Raw genomic sequence first — 14,424 nt, 5'->3', positions numbered from 1 at the left:
TGAAATTATTAGGAAATCATTATTTCATACAATATGAATTCTTGTAAAATTTGTATATTTTTCTGAACTGTTTTAGTAATTATTTAATATTTTAATGTTTAAACAATACAAAATTCGGGAAAATAGTAAATGATTCTCAAAAAAACCTGTAAAATTAACCATAGTTTTATACCATGATGTAGAGCTCAGTGTATAAGTTTCAGATATTTGTGACTATGGGAAGTAATTTTTATATATTTCATTATTAATTAATCAATAAAATCATAAATAATAGTAAACTGTAATATAAATGCATGAAACTTCATATATCATGTTTAATCAGTATACAGGTCATCCCAGAATTTTCTCAGAATTTATTGAATGCAACAAGTATTTTATGTGAATTATTGCCCTACTTTATTGCAATAATTATGATAATTCAATAAAAATAAGTTATTTTCTGAAAATTTGCAGAACTTCTTATTTTATTGATGGTATTCTGAAAAAAATCAGGTTTATGCAAAAAAATGAGTTTTAGATATTTTGGTGGATTTAATTTGTTTCTTGTATGAATTTGAAACTTTTAACAACATACCTTGATGAATGCTTCAAGAGGGATGAAGATTTGAGTATAATAGATTGTTCTTGGATGGAATATGAGTATTCTTGGAGGAAATTTCGAGATTGAGAGTGAGAGAAAGAATAGAGAAGATTTAAGTGGTGAAGAGAATAATGTGTTGGGAGAAAAAGGAAAGGAAAGTGGATGGGAGGTGTGAGTGGGAGACCATGGGAATAATCTTTTTGCTTTTGGTGGTCTTCATAATTTCCCACTAACACAAGCATCTTTTACATAATTAATATAAGAGTTTTATAAAATTTAAAGTAAAGTTTATAAAAAATAGAGTTTTATAAAATTTAATGTAAAGTTTATAAAAATGGAGTTTTATAAAAGATAGGTTATTATTTGATTATAACAATCTACTTTGATTTGAAGTTTAATTAGAGAATTCAAGTTTGATTCTTTTAATTTAATTAGAGCATTATACTTTGATTTGATTTTAATATGGTATCATAATTTACTTTGATTATAGTTATAACGTTGTACAATACTATGTTGCTATTAACGTCAAGTTATATCGTATTGTATGGGTTTTGATCCTATTAGCGTCAAGTAATCTTGAGTAGGGTTTATTAAATTTCCAATTGGGTTGGGTTGACCCGAATCCATTTTAGGCGGATGTCACAGTTGGTAGTCCTGTTGATTTTAATTGTGTTGCGTCTTGGGCTTTTTGTTTTGTATCCGGATTGGGCCTGTCCATCCGTGATTATATGATAGGGTTATACTATAAATATGCATGTATGTATGCGTTAGATTAGAATTAATTACGTTCATAACTTTTGTAACCCTAAACACATCTACAGTAGCAGTTCTTAATCGAGCTCTTCTGAGGTGTTGAAGTTTTAATCATTCGACACATTCAAAGCCATTCTTGTGTTCGTGTTTACTTTGTTAATTGTTTGCTTGCTCAGAATCTAACGATCCTAATAGAACATTGTTCTAACAATTGGTATCAGAGCAGGAGATTGTGTGATCAATACACATTCCTTCTGTATTCAAAATTCCTTAGGGTTTCCGCTTTTATCGTTTAAATAGAAGCCGTCTTCTTCATATAGACGGTAACTCTGTTCTGATAAAACCCTAATCTCAAGTTTACAGGTTCGATTCTAGCAAGCTCACCATGTCTCATGAAGATTCGCAAACAAATCCCATCAACATCTCAAACAGCATTGGATCTACAACCAGGATACCCATTCTCTACACTCAAGACTATGAAGTTTGGGCACATCACTTTGAAGACTACGTGGTTGGATCAGAAGACAATAGCTATCTCATCTGGGAAGCTATCACAGTTGGGCCGTTTGTTCACTCAGGAACGAACACGACAGTAAAGTCGCAAAAAGAATATAACAAGCTGGTGGCAGATGTGGAGAAGATACCACAAGATGAAAAAGACAAGTTGTTGTGTAACGTGAAGGCCATGAGGATGATCAGATTCGCCTTGCAATCTGACACCTTTCGGTTGGTTGGTTCATGCACTACGGCCAAATAAATCTGGGATAGGTTGAAATAACTTTATTCAACTGATGAAGATCTTGAACACTCCATTCAAACCCTGCTACTGTCAGAATTTGGAGTTTTTGAACAGAAACCAGAAGAGAAACTCATACAAACTTTCGATCGGTTCCATCATCTCCTGAGTAAGATGATTAAGCATGGAATAGAAAGAAAGCTGATTGAACAGAAGGTGACCTTCATGAACGGTCTGAGACCAGAATGGATGGCTGTGGTTTCAACTGTGAAAGCGCATGAATAGTTCAAATCTTACTCGCTAGCAAAACTTGTGGGAATTCTTAAGTCCCATGAAAGTGTAGTAACCAAAGAAGCGAAAGTAGTTTCTGGTGTGGGATCGTTGGCCCTTGTCTCAAAAGCAAAAAGTATTGCAGAAGAAGAAGAAGAGTCTGATATATCTGAGTGTGACCTTACAAGCGAGGAGTATGCTTTAATGGTCTCCAATCCAAAGAAGTTTGCACGAAGAAAATTTTCTGTCAACAAGAACCGAAACTGGCAGGGAAGTTACAGTTCTGAGAAGGTGAAGGACGAAGCGAAAGTCTCTTCTCAAAAGAATGAAGACAAGAAGGAGAGCAAACTTGCAGGAGACTCTAGGTTCGACTGCAACTACTGTCATGGCAAGAACCACTTTGACAAAGATTGCATGCTTAGAAAAATGGCTGAGAAAAGAGATGGTGAAGATGATGAGGCGTACTACATGCGCAGGTTGGAAGAGATCAAGAAAAAGAAGGCGACTAATAGCTCTATGAATGCCTTGATTGTGCTGGAGGATGCAGGTGAAGATGAATTCGGTGGCATCGAGGTTTGGTCAACCGATTCTGAAGATGAAGAAGTGAGAAATCCCACTCATGGAAGGGCTTATGTGGAAAAGGAAGAAGGTTCGGCTGGAAGATGTTTGATGGTCACAGCTGGTGCATCAAACGAAAGTGCAAGTAAGGAACCGAACCTGACTGAGGATAAGTGTTTTGCTGCCAAGCTTGTGAGTGAAAAGATCAACGACTGCGACCGGCTGATCAAAAAGGTACAATCCAACCTTGAATCACTTAAAGTACCAATAACATATTATGAAGAAGAATTAAATGAATTAAAATTTAAATTTTCTAACTTGAGTGGTAGTCTCATGCAAACTCGCTTAGCGAATTCTAACCTAACTGACTAACTCAGCAGGGTGTCTTCAAAAAGTGAGGAGAGGAGGATGTGGATTGAGCTGAAGGAGGGAGAATTGAATAGAGCTAGGGACAAAAGTATTTATTTGCAAAGAGACAATTTAAAGTTTTTAAAACAAAGGAATGTTTTTTGTTTAATTGCTAAGCGCTTATATACAAATATTGCTCAATTGCATTTAAATTGTGAGATAGGAAAGAATATTCACAAAATGATCTTGCCCTTCCTTGAATTTAAGGAGGATGAGGTCATCGCTGAGTGTGAATCTGTTGTGTCCTCAGAAGAAACGTCCATTCATTACAAAATCGGACTGGACAAAATAGAAACCTTCATTGACTCTAAGGAACATAAATGTATGCTCAAAGACCTTTTAGATGAAAATGATAGGTTAAAATTAAAGTCCAAAACCATTGAATCATTTGACTCGTCTAATGCAAAATTGATTTCAGAAAATAAAATAAACTTAGATAATACGTCTGAATTTGATGAGGAAAGTGAGATGAGCGAAATCTCAGTAGAAGATGAAGTCGATTGCTCTGAGTTTATGAAAAGCGAAACCGAGAATGAGAAACCCCTCATATCAGAGAATTCGGTTAAGTTCGGTCGCTTGTCAAAAGACAAGACAAAGAAACTCAAGGAAAAAGCCATGGTCTACCAAAAGGTTCAAACGATACCAAATCAGGTGTATGCAGTTACAGGAATCACTGCTAAACAAACAGCAGAATTGCAAATCCTGGTCGACAAAGACAACGCTGAATAATGCGACGATTACTTCTGGTCTTCTCCTATCGACAACGCAGACGAAACTGTAAGCTTATCTGAGCAGACTTCATGGAGGGTTAAAGGAAGATATGTTGCTGAACCCATCAACAAACCCTCAAGTTTTGACAAACCAAGCACGAGTTGAACTAAAGAAATTACTGAAGAACCGATGACAGAACCAACTGTTCCAGCAAAAACAACCGAAAGTCGAAAAGAGAAGCCAAAGGTCAGCTTCAATATTCACAAGTCACAGAAGGAGTTAGCTGAACAGAAACGCTTGAGAAATCAAAGATACGCAAAGAATCTGAATGAGAGAAAACGTCACTGGGAATCTCAAACTCCCAACTACACTCTTCCTAAGAAAGAATCAACGGATAAAGGAAAGGAGAAACTGATAGGAAAAGAAAACTTCAGCCCAAGTTCCTATTATTCCAAATCTCATAACCGAAAGTCAGGTTTCGGTCCCCAAAAGGGATCACAGAACCGAAAGACAAGTTTTCGTCCAAACGTCTCGGCTAACAACCAAAAGCCTACTTTCGGTCCCAACAATAGAACTCAGAACCGAAAGTCGAGTTTCGGTCCTAAGTCCCGTTTCGGTCCTTCTAACTACCAAAGAAAATCAACTTCAGTGAAGGACATCAAGGGCAAGGGAAAGCTTGAATCTAAGCTCAGTAATAAGAAAAAGTCAGCTAACCCTAGGATTCAAAAGAAACCATCTAACAACACACCAATTTATACACCAAAACTTAAACAAGATAAAACTAAAATCAAGGTGTATACCATTAAAAGAAAAGATCAAACCACTTTAGTAAAAAGAACATATTTGGTTGATATTTCTACTATAATTCCTTTCTCTGTGAAAAACTCACCAGGACCCAAGAAACTTTGGGTTCCTAAATCTGCCTGAATTTGCAGGTAATCAGTGACGAGCAGTTCGATGATGAATGGTATATAGACAGTGGCTGCTCGCGTCACATGACAGGTAGGAAGGAAGAACTAAGGGAGTTTCGGTCCCTAAAAGATGGTGGGTGTGTAAAGTATGGAAATAATTCCTATGGAACAATTAAGGGATATGGAATGATAACCAATGGAGATTTCTCGATTCGCAAAGTGGCGTATGTTGAAGGACTACAGTATAACCTCATCAGTGTCTCCCAATTAGTTGTGGGGACAGGTCTGAAAGTGTCCTTTGATGATGAGGGTTCTAAAATAATTGAAAAGCAATCGAAAAAGGTTCTGCTAAAGTCTGAACGTAAGGGAGAGATGTATCCTTTGAATCTCAATCTAATACGAGGAAAACCAGCAATATGTCTGCTGTCGAAGGCAAACACTGATGAAAGCTGGTTGTGGCATCGACGGTTATCGCACCTGAACTTCAAAGATATTAATAAGTTGGTGCTTGGTGATCACGTTCGAGGACTCTCTCTTCTCAAGTTTGACAAAGAACATCTGTGTGCGGCGTGTGAAATGGGCAAACAAAGCAGGAAGAGCCACCCTACACGAATCAATATGAAGATTGTTGAGGCTCTTGAACTTCTACATATTGACTTATGTGGACCTTGTGCTATCGAGAGCATCGGTGGTAGTAAGTACATTCTAGTTATTATAGATGATTTTTCACGTTTCACCTGGGTTTTCTTTCTTAAACAGAAGTCAGATGTAACTCCCAAGTTGAAAACATTTATCAAGCAAGTGGAGGTGCAGCTGAGAAAGACGGTGAGGAATATCAGAAGTGACAACGGTCTGGAATTCAAGAATAACGAGTTTGAGGACTTTCTGGCTGACAAGGGGATAACTCACAATTTTTCGGCCCCTTATACACCTCAACAGAATGGGATTGTTGAAAGACGAAACCGTTCTTTGTGTGAGGCTTCCAGAACCATGCTTAGTTTCGCCTCTCTTCCTCTATACTTCTGGGCTGATGCAGTTGCAGCCGCGTGCTACACTCAGAACCGATCATTGCTTAACAAGAGATTCTCAATCACTCCATATGAGATCATAAACAACCGAAAGCCCAACGTCAAATTTTTCCATGTGTTCGGTTCAAGGTGCTTCATCTTCAATTCGAAGGAGAACCGAAACAAGTTTGACGTCAAAGCAGATGAAGGAATTTTTCTTGGTTATTCACTCTCTTCAAAAGCTTACAGAGTGTTGAACAAACGCTCCAAACGTATTGAAGAAACATATTACGTCACCTTTGACGATAATTACATGAAGAAAGTGCAAAGGAGTGAAGGTGACTTAGCCGAAATATTTCCTGAATCTGGACAGGTCTCGGTTCCTATATCCAACTTGTTTGAAGAGTACATTCGGTTATTCGATGAACCAGAGAAAGCGGCACACTCAGAGGCGAAAGCAGCAGATAACAAAATTGATAATCTCAAAAAGATCATAGATGAAGCTGCCAAAGAAATGGAAAGTGAACCTCCAAAAACTACAGACGGTCATTCCGCAACTGACTCTCCAATTAACGGCTCATCATTCAAGGGGGAGAGTTCATCAACACCAAACACAACTATTGTATCTTTCGAGGGGGAGAATCAAATTCCATCCCCAATTCTTAAAGGTCCAGTTGAAGAGGAAAATACTGCTACCAACCCACTCAATAGTAGTCCAATCAAGGTGGAGAATCCATCTTCCACAGAGGATGCAACTTCTGATACTGCCACAGGTTACACTTCGCCAGTCGAGGGGGAGAAAGAGAATACAACTGACGAAGGCGAGGGTGATCAATCAGAAATGGAAGAGGAAGTAGATGCTGAATTGAATCATGCGCATGACCCAAATTATCCTCCATTAGTCAAATGGACCAAGGACCATCCCAAAGCTCAAATTATTGGATAATCATCTGAAAAAGTGCTCACTCGTTCACAATTGAAAGCGAAACAAACTGCATTATTCTCTAAGGTTGAATTCTGTATGTTTCATTCGTTCATCTCCAAGGTCGAGCCGAAAACAGTAAATGCTGCACTTGATCATTCTGATTGGGTTCAAGCAATGCAAGATGAGCTCCATGAGTTTGAATGCAACCGAGTTTGGAGGCTGATTCCTACACCAAAGGATGCTTCAGTGGTTGGCTTAAAATAGGTATTTAGAAACAAACTAGATAAAGAGGGTAATGTCATCCGCAACGGTTGGTAGTAAAAGGATATTGCCAAGAGGAAGGAATAGATTATGAGGAAACCTTCGCTCCAGTAGCTAGGTTGGAATCAGTAAGAATCTTCCTTGCGTATGCTGCTCACAAAAACTTCGAAGTTTTCCAAATGGATGTCAAATGCGCTTTCTTGAATGGAGAACTAGAAGAGACAGTGTATGTTGATCAACCTCCTGGGTTCGTAAACGAAAAATTTTCTGATCACTGCTATGTGCTGGATAAAGCGGTATATGGTTTGAAGCAAGCACCGAGAGCCTGGTATGAAACTCTAACTCGCTTTCTGAAAATGTCGAAATTTAAGCAAGGTTCGGTTGACCCAACCTTCTTTCGAAAGAAGGAAGGCGAACATCTTATGATAGTTCAGATTTATGTCGATGACATCATCTTCGGCTCCACGAATCCTAGCTTAACAGCTGAATTCAGGAAGTTGGTGGAGACTAAATTTGAAATGAGCGCAATGGGTCCAATTAATTTTTTCCTTGGTTTGAATATTAGACAGGGGCCAGAAGGTATCTTTATCAACCAAGAGGCGTATACAAAGACCCTACTAACAAAATTTGGCATGACAGGAGACTCAAAAGTAAAGGTTCATATGGCATTTGGCACCAAGTTAACACCATCTCCGGAAAAACCTGCTGTTGACATAACACTTTATCGACAAATGATAGGGTCCCTCATGTATCTAACAGCTAGTAGACCGGACATTATGTTTTCTGTTTGCTATTGTGCCAGGTTTCAAGCTAATCCAAGATAACCTCATATGGTGGCGGTGAAAAATATCTTTCGATATCTGAAGCGAACCTCATCTCTCGGTCTCTGGTATCCTGCTAGATCTGGATTCTTCGTTCAAGCCTTTTCTGATGCTGATCTTGGAGGATGTGGTCTGGATCGAAAAAGCACTACAGGTGGATGCAAATTTCTTGACGGGAAACTAGTTAGTTGGCAGTCCAAGAAGCAAACCTGCGTATCACTTTCAACAGCCAAAGCTGAGTATTTAGCTGCAGCATCTTGTACTTCTCAAGTCATATGGATTCAAAGTCAACTAAGAGATTATGGGCTAAGTATGAAGAAGATTCCTCTCTACTGTGACTCAGAAAGTGCAATAAGGATTTGTCACAATCCAGTACAACACTCAAAGACTAAGCACATTGCACTAAGATATCATTTCATCAAGGATCACGTAGAAGATGGGAACGTGGAAGTTCATTTTGTTCGATCCTCTGATCAACTGGCTGATATATTCACTAAAGCCTTGCCTGAAGCAAGTTTCAATAAAATTTTACAAGGCTTGGAAATGATGGAAGCAGAGTCAGTACCAAATCCTTAAATCTTTACCTAAAAATTAGACAAGCGAAATGGAGCGACCGCTCGGTCTATTTCGGCTCTGGAATTTTAAGGAACCGAAATGAACCGACCGCTCGGTCTATTTCGGCTCTATAATTTTCGAGAACCGAAATAAACCGACCGCTCGGTCTATTTCGGATCTGTAATTTTGTGGAACCGAAATGAACCGATCGCTCGGTCTATTTCGCTTCATTCCTTTACGATAAGGTTTCGGTTGTACATTTTGTTCAAAGAGTGTTTTATTCAAATATATTTTCTCTTTCTGTTTTTTTTTTCAGAAAACTTCAAAAATCCAAAAATATTTTCTCTTTCTGTTTTTTTATTTTTCAGAAAACCTTCGAAAATTAAAAAAAAAATTTGTTTGTGTGTTTTTATTTTTGTGGTGTGTTTGTTTGCTTGTTCTTTTACATAGGTCCCAAGTATACTAGTATAACAGAGTTTGGAGCTAAGGCAGGTATATTTATTTACATAAGAACTAGTTAAGGGTCCCTAGAAGCATGCTGTTGCATGTTGACCAAAGCCTCTATGACTTGGAGCTAAGCCTTAATGATTCGATCTCTACCTATCGTTTCTTCCCAATCAGGCTGTTTCACTAACATCAAGTCAAGAGCTACCTTAGTCTTCTCATATGAGTTAAGAGTCTTTCTGCTCTGTCACTTCTTTCTAGCAGAAGGTACTTTCGGTTCTTTAGCCACCTTACTTATATTCTCCATTTACTTTCGGTTCACCAATGTAACCCTTGAGACTCTCGGTTCTTACCACTGAGGTTTATGGTTGCACAAAATCTGTGTTTATGATCTTGGATACGTATACCACGTACTAAGTGAAACCCACAATCCAACACCAACAATGAATTGACGGTGAATTGTAATATTCAAGATTTTACTGGTTACCTTATGAAATCTCGTTTTTATTTTTGCGTGATCTTTTATGAATTTGTCTAACACCAAGGCTTTTCTTCCCATAAAGATCCAGTTTATTTTTGTTTTTGAGATTTCTATAATTTCTTTAGTCACTATAAAATATATCCTACCTACTTGTTCAACAGACTACATTGGTCTCACAAGTACTTCTTCCAATGTTCGGTCTTATGTTAAGATTCGACGTTCGGTTGGAGATAAGCCACCTTAAGCCTATAACTTAAAAATAAGTCTTTCAATGTTTCTCTACAAACATTTGATCGTTATTTTACGGGAACCTACACAAGCACTTCAAGTCTCTCTTGACTTTGAAGGAAGCGATTCTTGCCCGGAATCCCCTGCTTTCTGTCTTATAATAGACAACACTCACATCCTATACACATTTGCTTTATTTATTTATCTTTGTCACACTAATGCACAAAAATTTTAATTTTCCAACATTCTGGTTGCTGTTGGTTCGATATTGTTTATCTTTGGCGAAACAGGGCTAATTCCACATCTTATGGAGCGAAACTGAATTTCAAACGACGATTGAGGATAAGAATTTGGGCGCGTGAATTTGAAAGGTCTCTATACCCACGCGTGCTGACGTATACCTGGGGGTAACCAACCTGTCACATCGCACTTTTTCAGGCGACGTTTTAGAGATCACGTCATTATCATCATGATTTTTCTCTCTCCTGGCAATGGCATATAAAGGGTTTCGAATTTTATTTGTCTTTTACCAGTCAAAAATTCTCTCAAATTACCAAGCAAGTTCAACTGTTCATCTTCTTCCTTCGATCAACAATGGCGACTTCTTCTTCAGTTCATGATCAGACTGCTTCGTCCTCATTGCTTTCAATCAAGCCAAATCAGAACTTGATTATTGAACTCAATCCGTTCCTGTATGACGCGTATATGCTACACGTGGTGGAATGTTTGGAATATTCACCATTGGTGATTGCCCTAACGCATGTGGAAGCTGTTCCGATGTCTCTTTTGTCGCAGGTTTACTCTACTGCGTCTTATGACAAGAATAAGGAACGCATGTACTTTCAAATCCACTCTCATAAGGCTTCTATGTTGAAAGTCAGATTTTGTTTTCTTTTGGGCCTGGCTGTGGATTCTTCTGTGATTTCTCCAGATTTCATTACCACTCCTCAACTTTTCTCGATGTTATATGAGATGGGGTACACTGACGTGCTAACAACGATCACAAAGGTCAAGAAGTCCTGCTTACCGTCCCCATGGAATGGAATGCTTACACTTCTTATCAAGAGCTTGGCGGAACGCAGTGGTGGATCTGATGGGACTAGCAGGGGTTTTCTAACTCTTCTCTATGGACTTTACAATGGTCTTAATCTGGATTACGGCAACATTATCTAGTCTCAGGTGGTTCAAAGCCTCAATACATCAACGAGGCATTCAGAAATCTCGTGTGCAAGATTCTGGACTATCATCACACGAAGGGCAATTAATCATTTGGAAATTCCGGTCATGAAGGATGCCCTAGTTGCTTCTATTGCTACGTTTCACACAAAGAAGATTATAATTTCTGATCCAAAGAAGTTCCCTCATATTAGCTCTATCCCAGAGACAATGTACCGGTATGTTACAACCGAGAGCAAACTTTTTGCTGAGTATCGCACGATTCCTCCCAAGGAACCGAGAGTCCTCTCTACCGAACAACAAGCTGCCCTAGATGCTCTAGACAAGCCTAGCAACCGAGGGAAACGCACTACTACTCCAAAAGAGCCAACAGAGGAAGATAAGTCTAAGGCTGACAAGTCAAAGAAGAGAAAGTCTGAGAAGGGGGATTCTTCTAAAAAGAAGAAAGTTAAAAAGATGGCGAAAAGGTCTAAGAGTCCAAGTCCTTCCGGTTCAGAGCAGAATGAAGAGGATCAAAATGAAGAAGAAAAGGAAGTTCGTCAAGACTCATCGCGAGGTAACACTCCTCCTAGATCTCCTACCCCAACCGAATCTCCTCATAATAAACTTCCAACTCCATCTCCATCACCGAAACAGACAGTTTCAGTTTCGGTTCCTCTTATTCCCCCACCTACCACATCACAACCCACAACTTCTTTTCCAACACCACCACCAGTTTCATCTGTTCCTATTTCTACAAATCCAATACCAACTCCTATTATTTCCCAGTCTACTACAACCACTCTACCTGAACCGACAGTAAGAGTCAACGTATCTGATACGGGGGCTACTACTGAAAAAGAACCCCCAGTCACTTCTACACCCCTTTCACCCTCACATTCAACCGACTCCGGAGCTACTCTCGGTGGGGCTAATGATGAGTTCGATTCTATATACTATAGTCCCTATCGGCTTCCTACTGATGACGACGATGATGCTCCAGTCACAAGACAGAACCTACAGAGCATTCATGAGAAGCTTGATAAATTGATTGCGGATAGCAAAGCCTATAGTGGTGTTGTGCTTAAAGCCTTTTTGGAGACTGCTCTTGAATAATACACGGACTCTATTAAAAAGTCTACCAAAGCAGTTAATGAGTCTACCTCCTCATACCAGAAAGCCACCACTGATGTTAATGAGATTGTCCATAGTACTCAGATTTTTCTTGAGTCACTAAAAGGGCATGCTGATGCAAATGCAGCGAAGGTGAATGCTTCCATTGATTCTCTCTCTAAGTCTCTTCAAGAAGAGCAAACCAAGTTTGAGGCTGTGCGTTCTTCTCTTCAAGCCGACAACACTTCACTTATACGTTCAGTGAATTCTCGCCTTGACTCTCTTCACGCTGATCTGGCAAAAGAGTCTGCTTTGAAAGAAGAAATTGCTCGCCAAGCGTCCACCATTGAAGTACAGAAAGTACAGCTAGCCCAAACAGAGAAATAAATTTCCTTGTTGAAAACCGAAAAAGCTGTATTTCGCAGCTGTGCAGGGGATGTGAAGGATATGTTCACCACTGTTCTTGGTGCTCATGATCCTATCCTCACTTTGACAATTCAGAATCATCTTACAACCAAACTTATTCCTGCCCTTGCCATGTTACACGAGATGAAGGGTGTTTCGGAGAAATTTGTTGCTCCAAAACAAGGGGAGAGGGTGCTCCACAACCGAAGGTTACGACTGAAACCGAAACTGCTCAATCGAAGTTCAAAACCGAACTGAAGGATAATGTAGCTTCAGGTTCCAGTGCACAAGAAAAACAAAAGGAGATTGTTAATGATAGCAGTGATGAATCCGGTGAAACCATTGCAGAGGCTCTTAAACGAAAGAAAAGAGATAAAGAGCTTGATGAAACCTTGAAGGTTGCAAAAGAAGCAGAGGAGAGGGAAAGGAGAAACAAGGAAGAAAAAGAAGCCTTGAACTGCAAGAAGGCCTTGTTTCCCTTATGGACTAAAGAGGCACTTATCAACCAGGCTATAGAGTTTCCAAGTATTTATTGGTTGGAACCTGTTGCTTCATTTGACTGTGATAACTCTAAGGACTCGCAGTTCGACATGCCAATTACAAGAAAAGCATTCACGCTCCATTGCTTTGATTCGACTGCTGAGGTTCCTTTTCCTTATCCTAAGGTTGACCGAGAGTTGATTGATTTCTACCTGAAGTATGGACAACCTCAGTACTTGACATGGAGTGCTCAGAAAATAATCACTGTCAAGGTACTGAAACCAACACCTGCTGGGAAATTTGTGAATGTCAATTTCAAAATCACACGAGGTTCTGCAAACTCGGTGTCGATTATTTCCTTAGCAGATCTTCCCAATCTCAACCCTCATGATTGGATTTTATTATTCAATATTTTGCTTACAAATCCGAGGGAATATGAACCGATTTTGGAACACTTGAAGAGGATGTTGGCTTCATACATCCATGAGGTTGCGGCTATGGATCAAGAGATAGCGAAGGTGATGAACAAGAAACCGACCATCAAGCAGACACCGAAACCAGGAGATGTGAACAAGATGAAGATGGGCCAGATCGATTCAACGCATCTCACTGTGATGTTTACCAAAGGCGAAGCTCACAGATTTTTGTTTGCTCTTGTTGACAAGCATTTATTTTCAACTGACTGCTTGGAGCACATCATCAACATTATACATAGGTGCAAGCAGAACTCAGAGGCTGATAAGAAGAATTTTACTGACATGCTTCGGTGGTACATAACGTTCCGTCATCATTTGCTGACTATCATTCCGAAGGTGTTCAAAACGATAAAGAAGACTTCTGCAGCTCAACCGAAGTGAGCTTTCGGTTCCAAAGACGCAAAGGGGGAGATTGTTGAGTTTAATTGTGTTGCGTCTTGGCCTTTTTGTTTTGTATCCGGATTGGGCCTGTCCATCCGTGATTATCTGATAGGGTTATACTATAAATATGCATGCATGTATGCGTTAGATTAGAATTAATTACGTTCATAACTTTTGTAACCCTAAACACCTCTACAGTAGCAGTTCTTAATCGAGCTCTTCTGAGGTGTTGAAGTTTTAATCATTCGACACATTCAAAGCCATTCTTGTGTTCGTGTTTACTTTCTTAATTGTTTGCTTGCTCAGAATCTAACGATCCTAATAGAACATTGTTCTAACAAGTCCCGTTCCGAACCCCCTGTGGGGACCCGTTAATATATTATATATATATATATATATATATATATATATATATATATATATATATAAACTAATGATATAATATATAATAAATAATAACAATGATCTTGAGCTTCCAAAAGTCTAACAAAAAATTATGTTTTTAAATTGATAGTATAACGTTTTTGAGATGTCATAATATTTTTATTTTTAACATGTAAAATTATGTTATAAATAACTATTTTTAACCCCAAAAAATAGCTTCTTTAAGCCCAAAAAACAACTTATTTTAGCCCAATAAAAAATATCCCAAAATCAATCGGAGGGGGGGGGGGTGGGGGTGATGTAATCCAGGAATTCGGGGTCGGCGCGGAGGTGGGGAGGCTTGAAATTTTAAGGGCGGGAGAATGGGGAAATCTCGGGGTG

The sequence above is a fragment of the Lactuca virosa genome, chromosome 6 (assembly GCF_052849685.1).
Source record: "Lactuca virosa cultivar CGN04683 chromosome 6, Lactuca_virosa_CGN04683_v6, whole genome shotgun sequence".
Classification (NCBI taxonomy): Eukaryota; Viridiplantae; Streptophyta; class Magnoliopsida; order Asterales; family Asteraceae; genus Lactuca; species Lactuca virosa.
The sequence above is the reverse complement of the archived record's forward strand: the minus strand, read 5'-3'. Positions refer to the sequence as shown.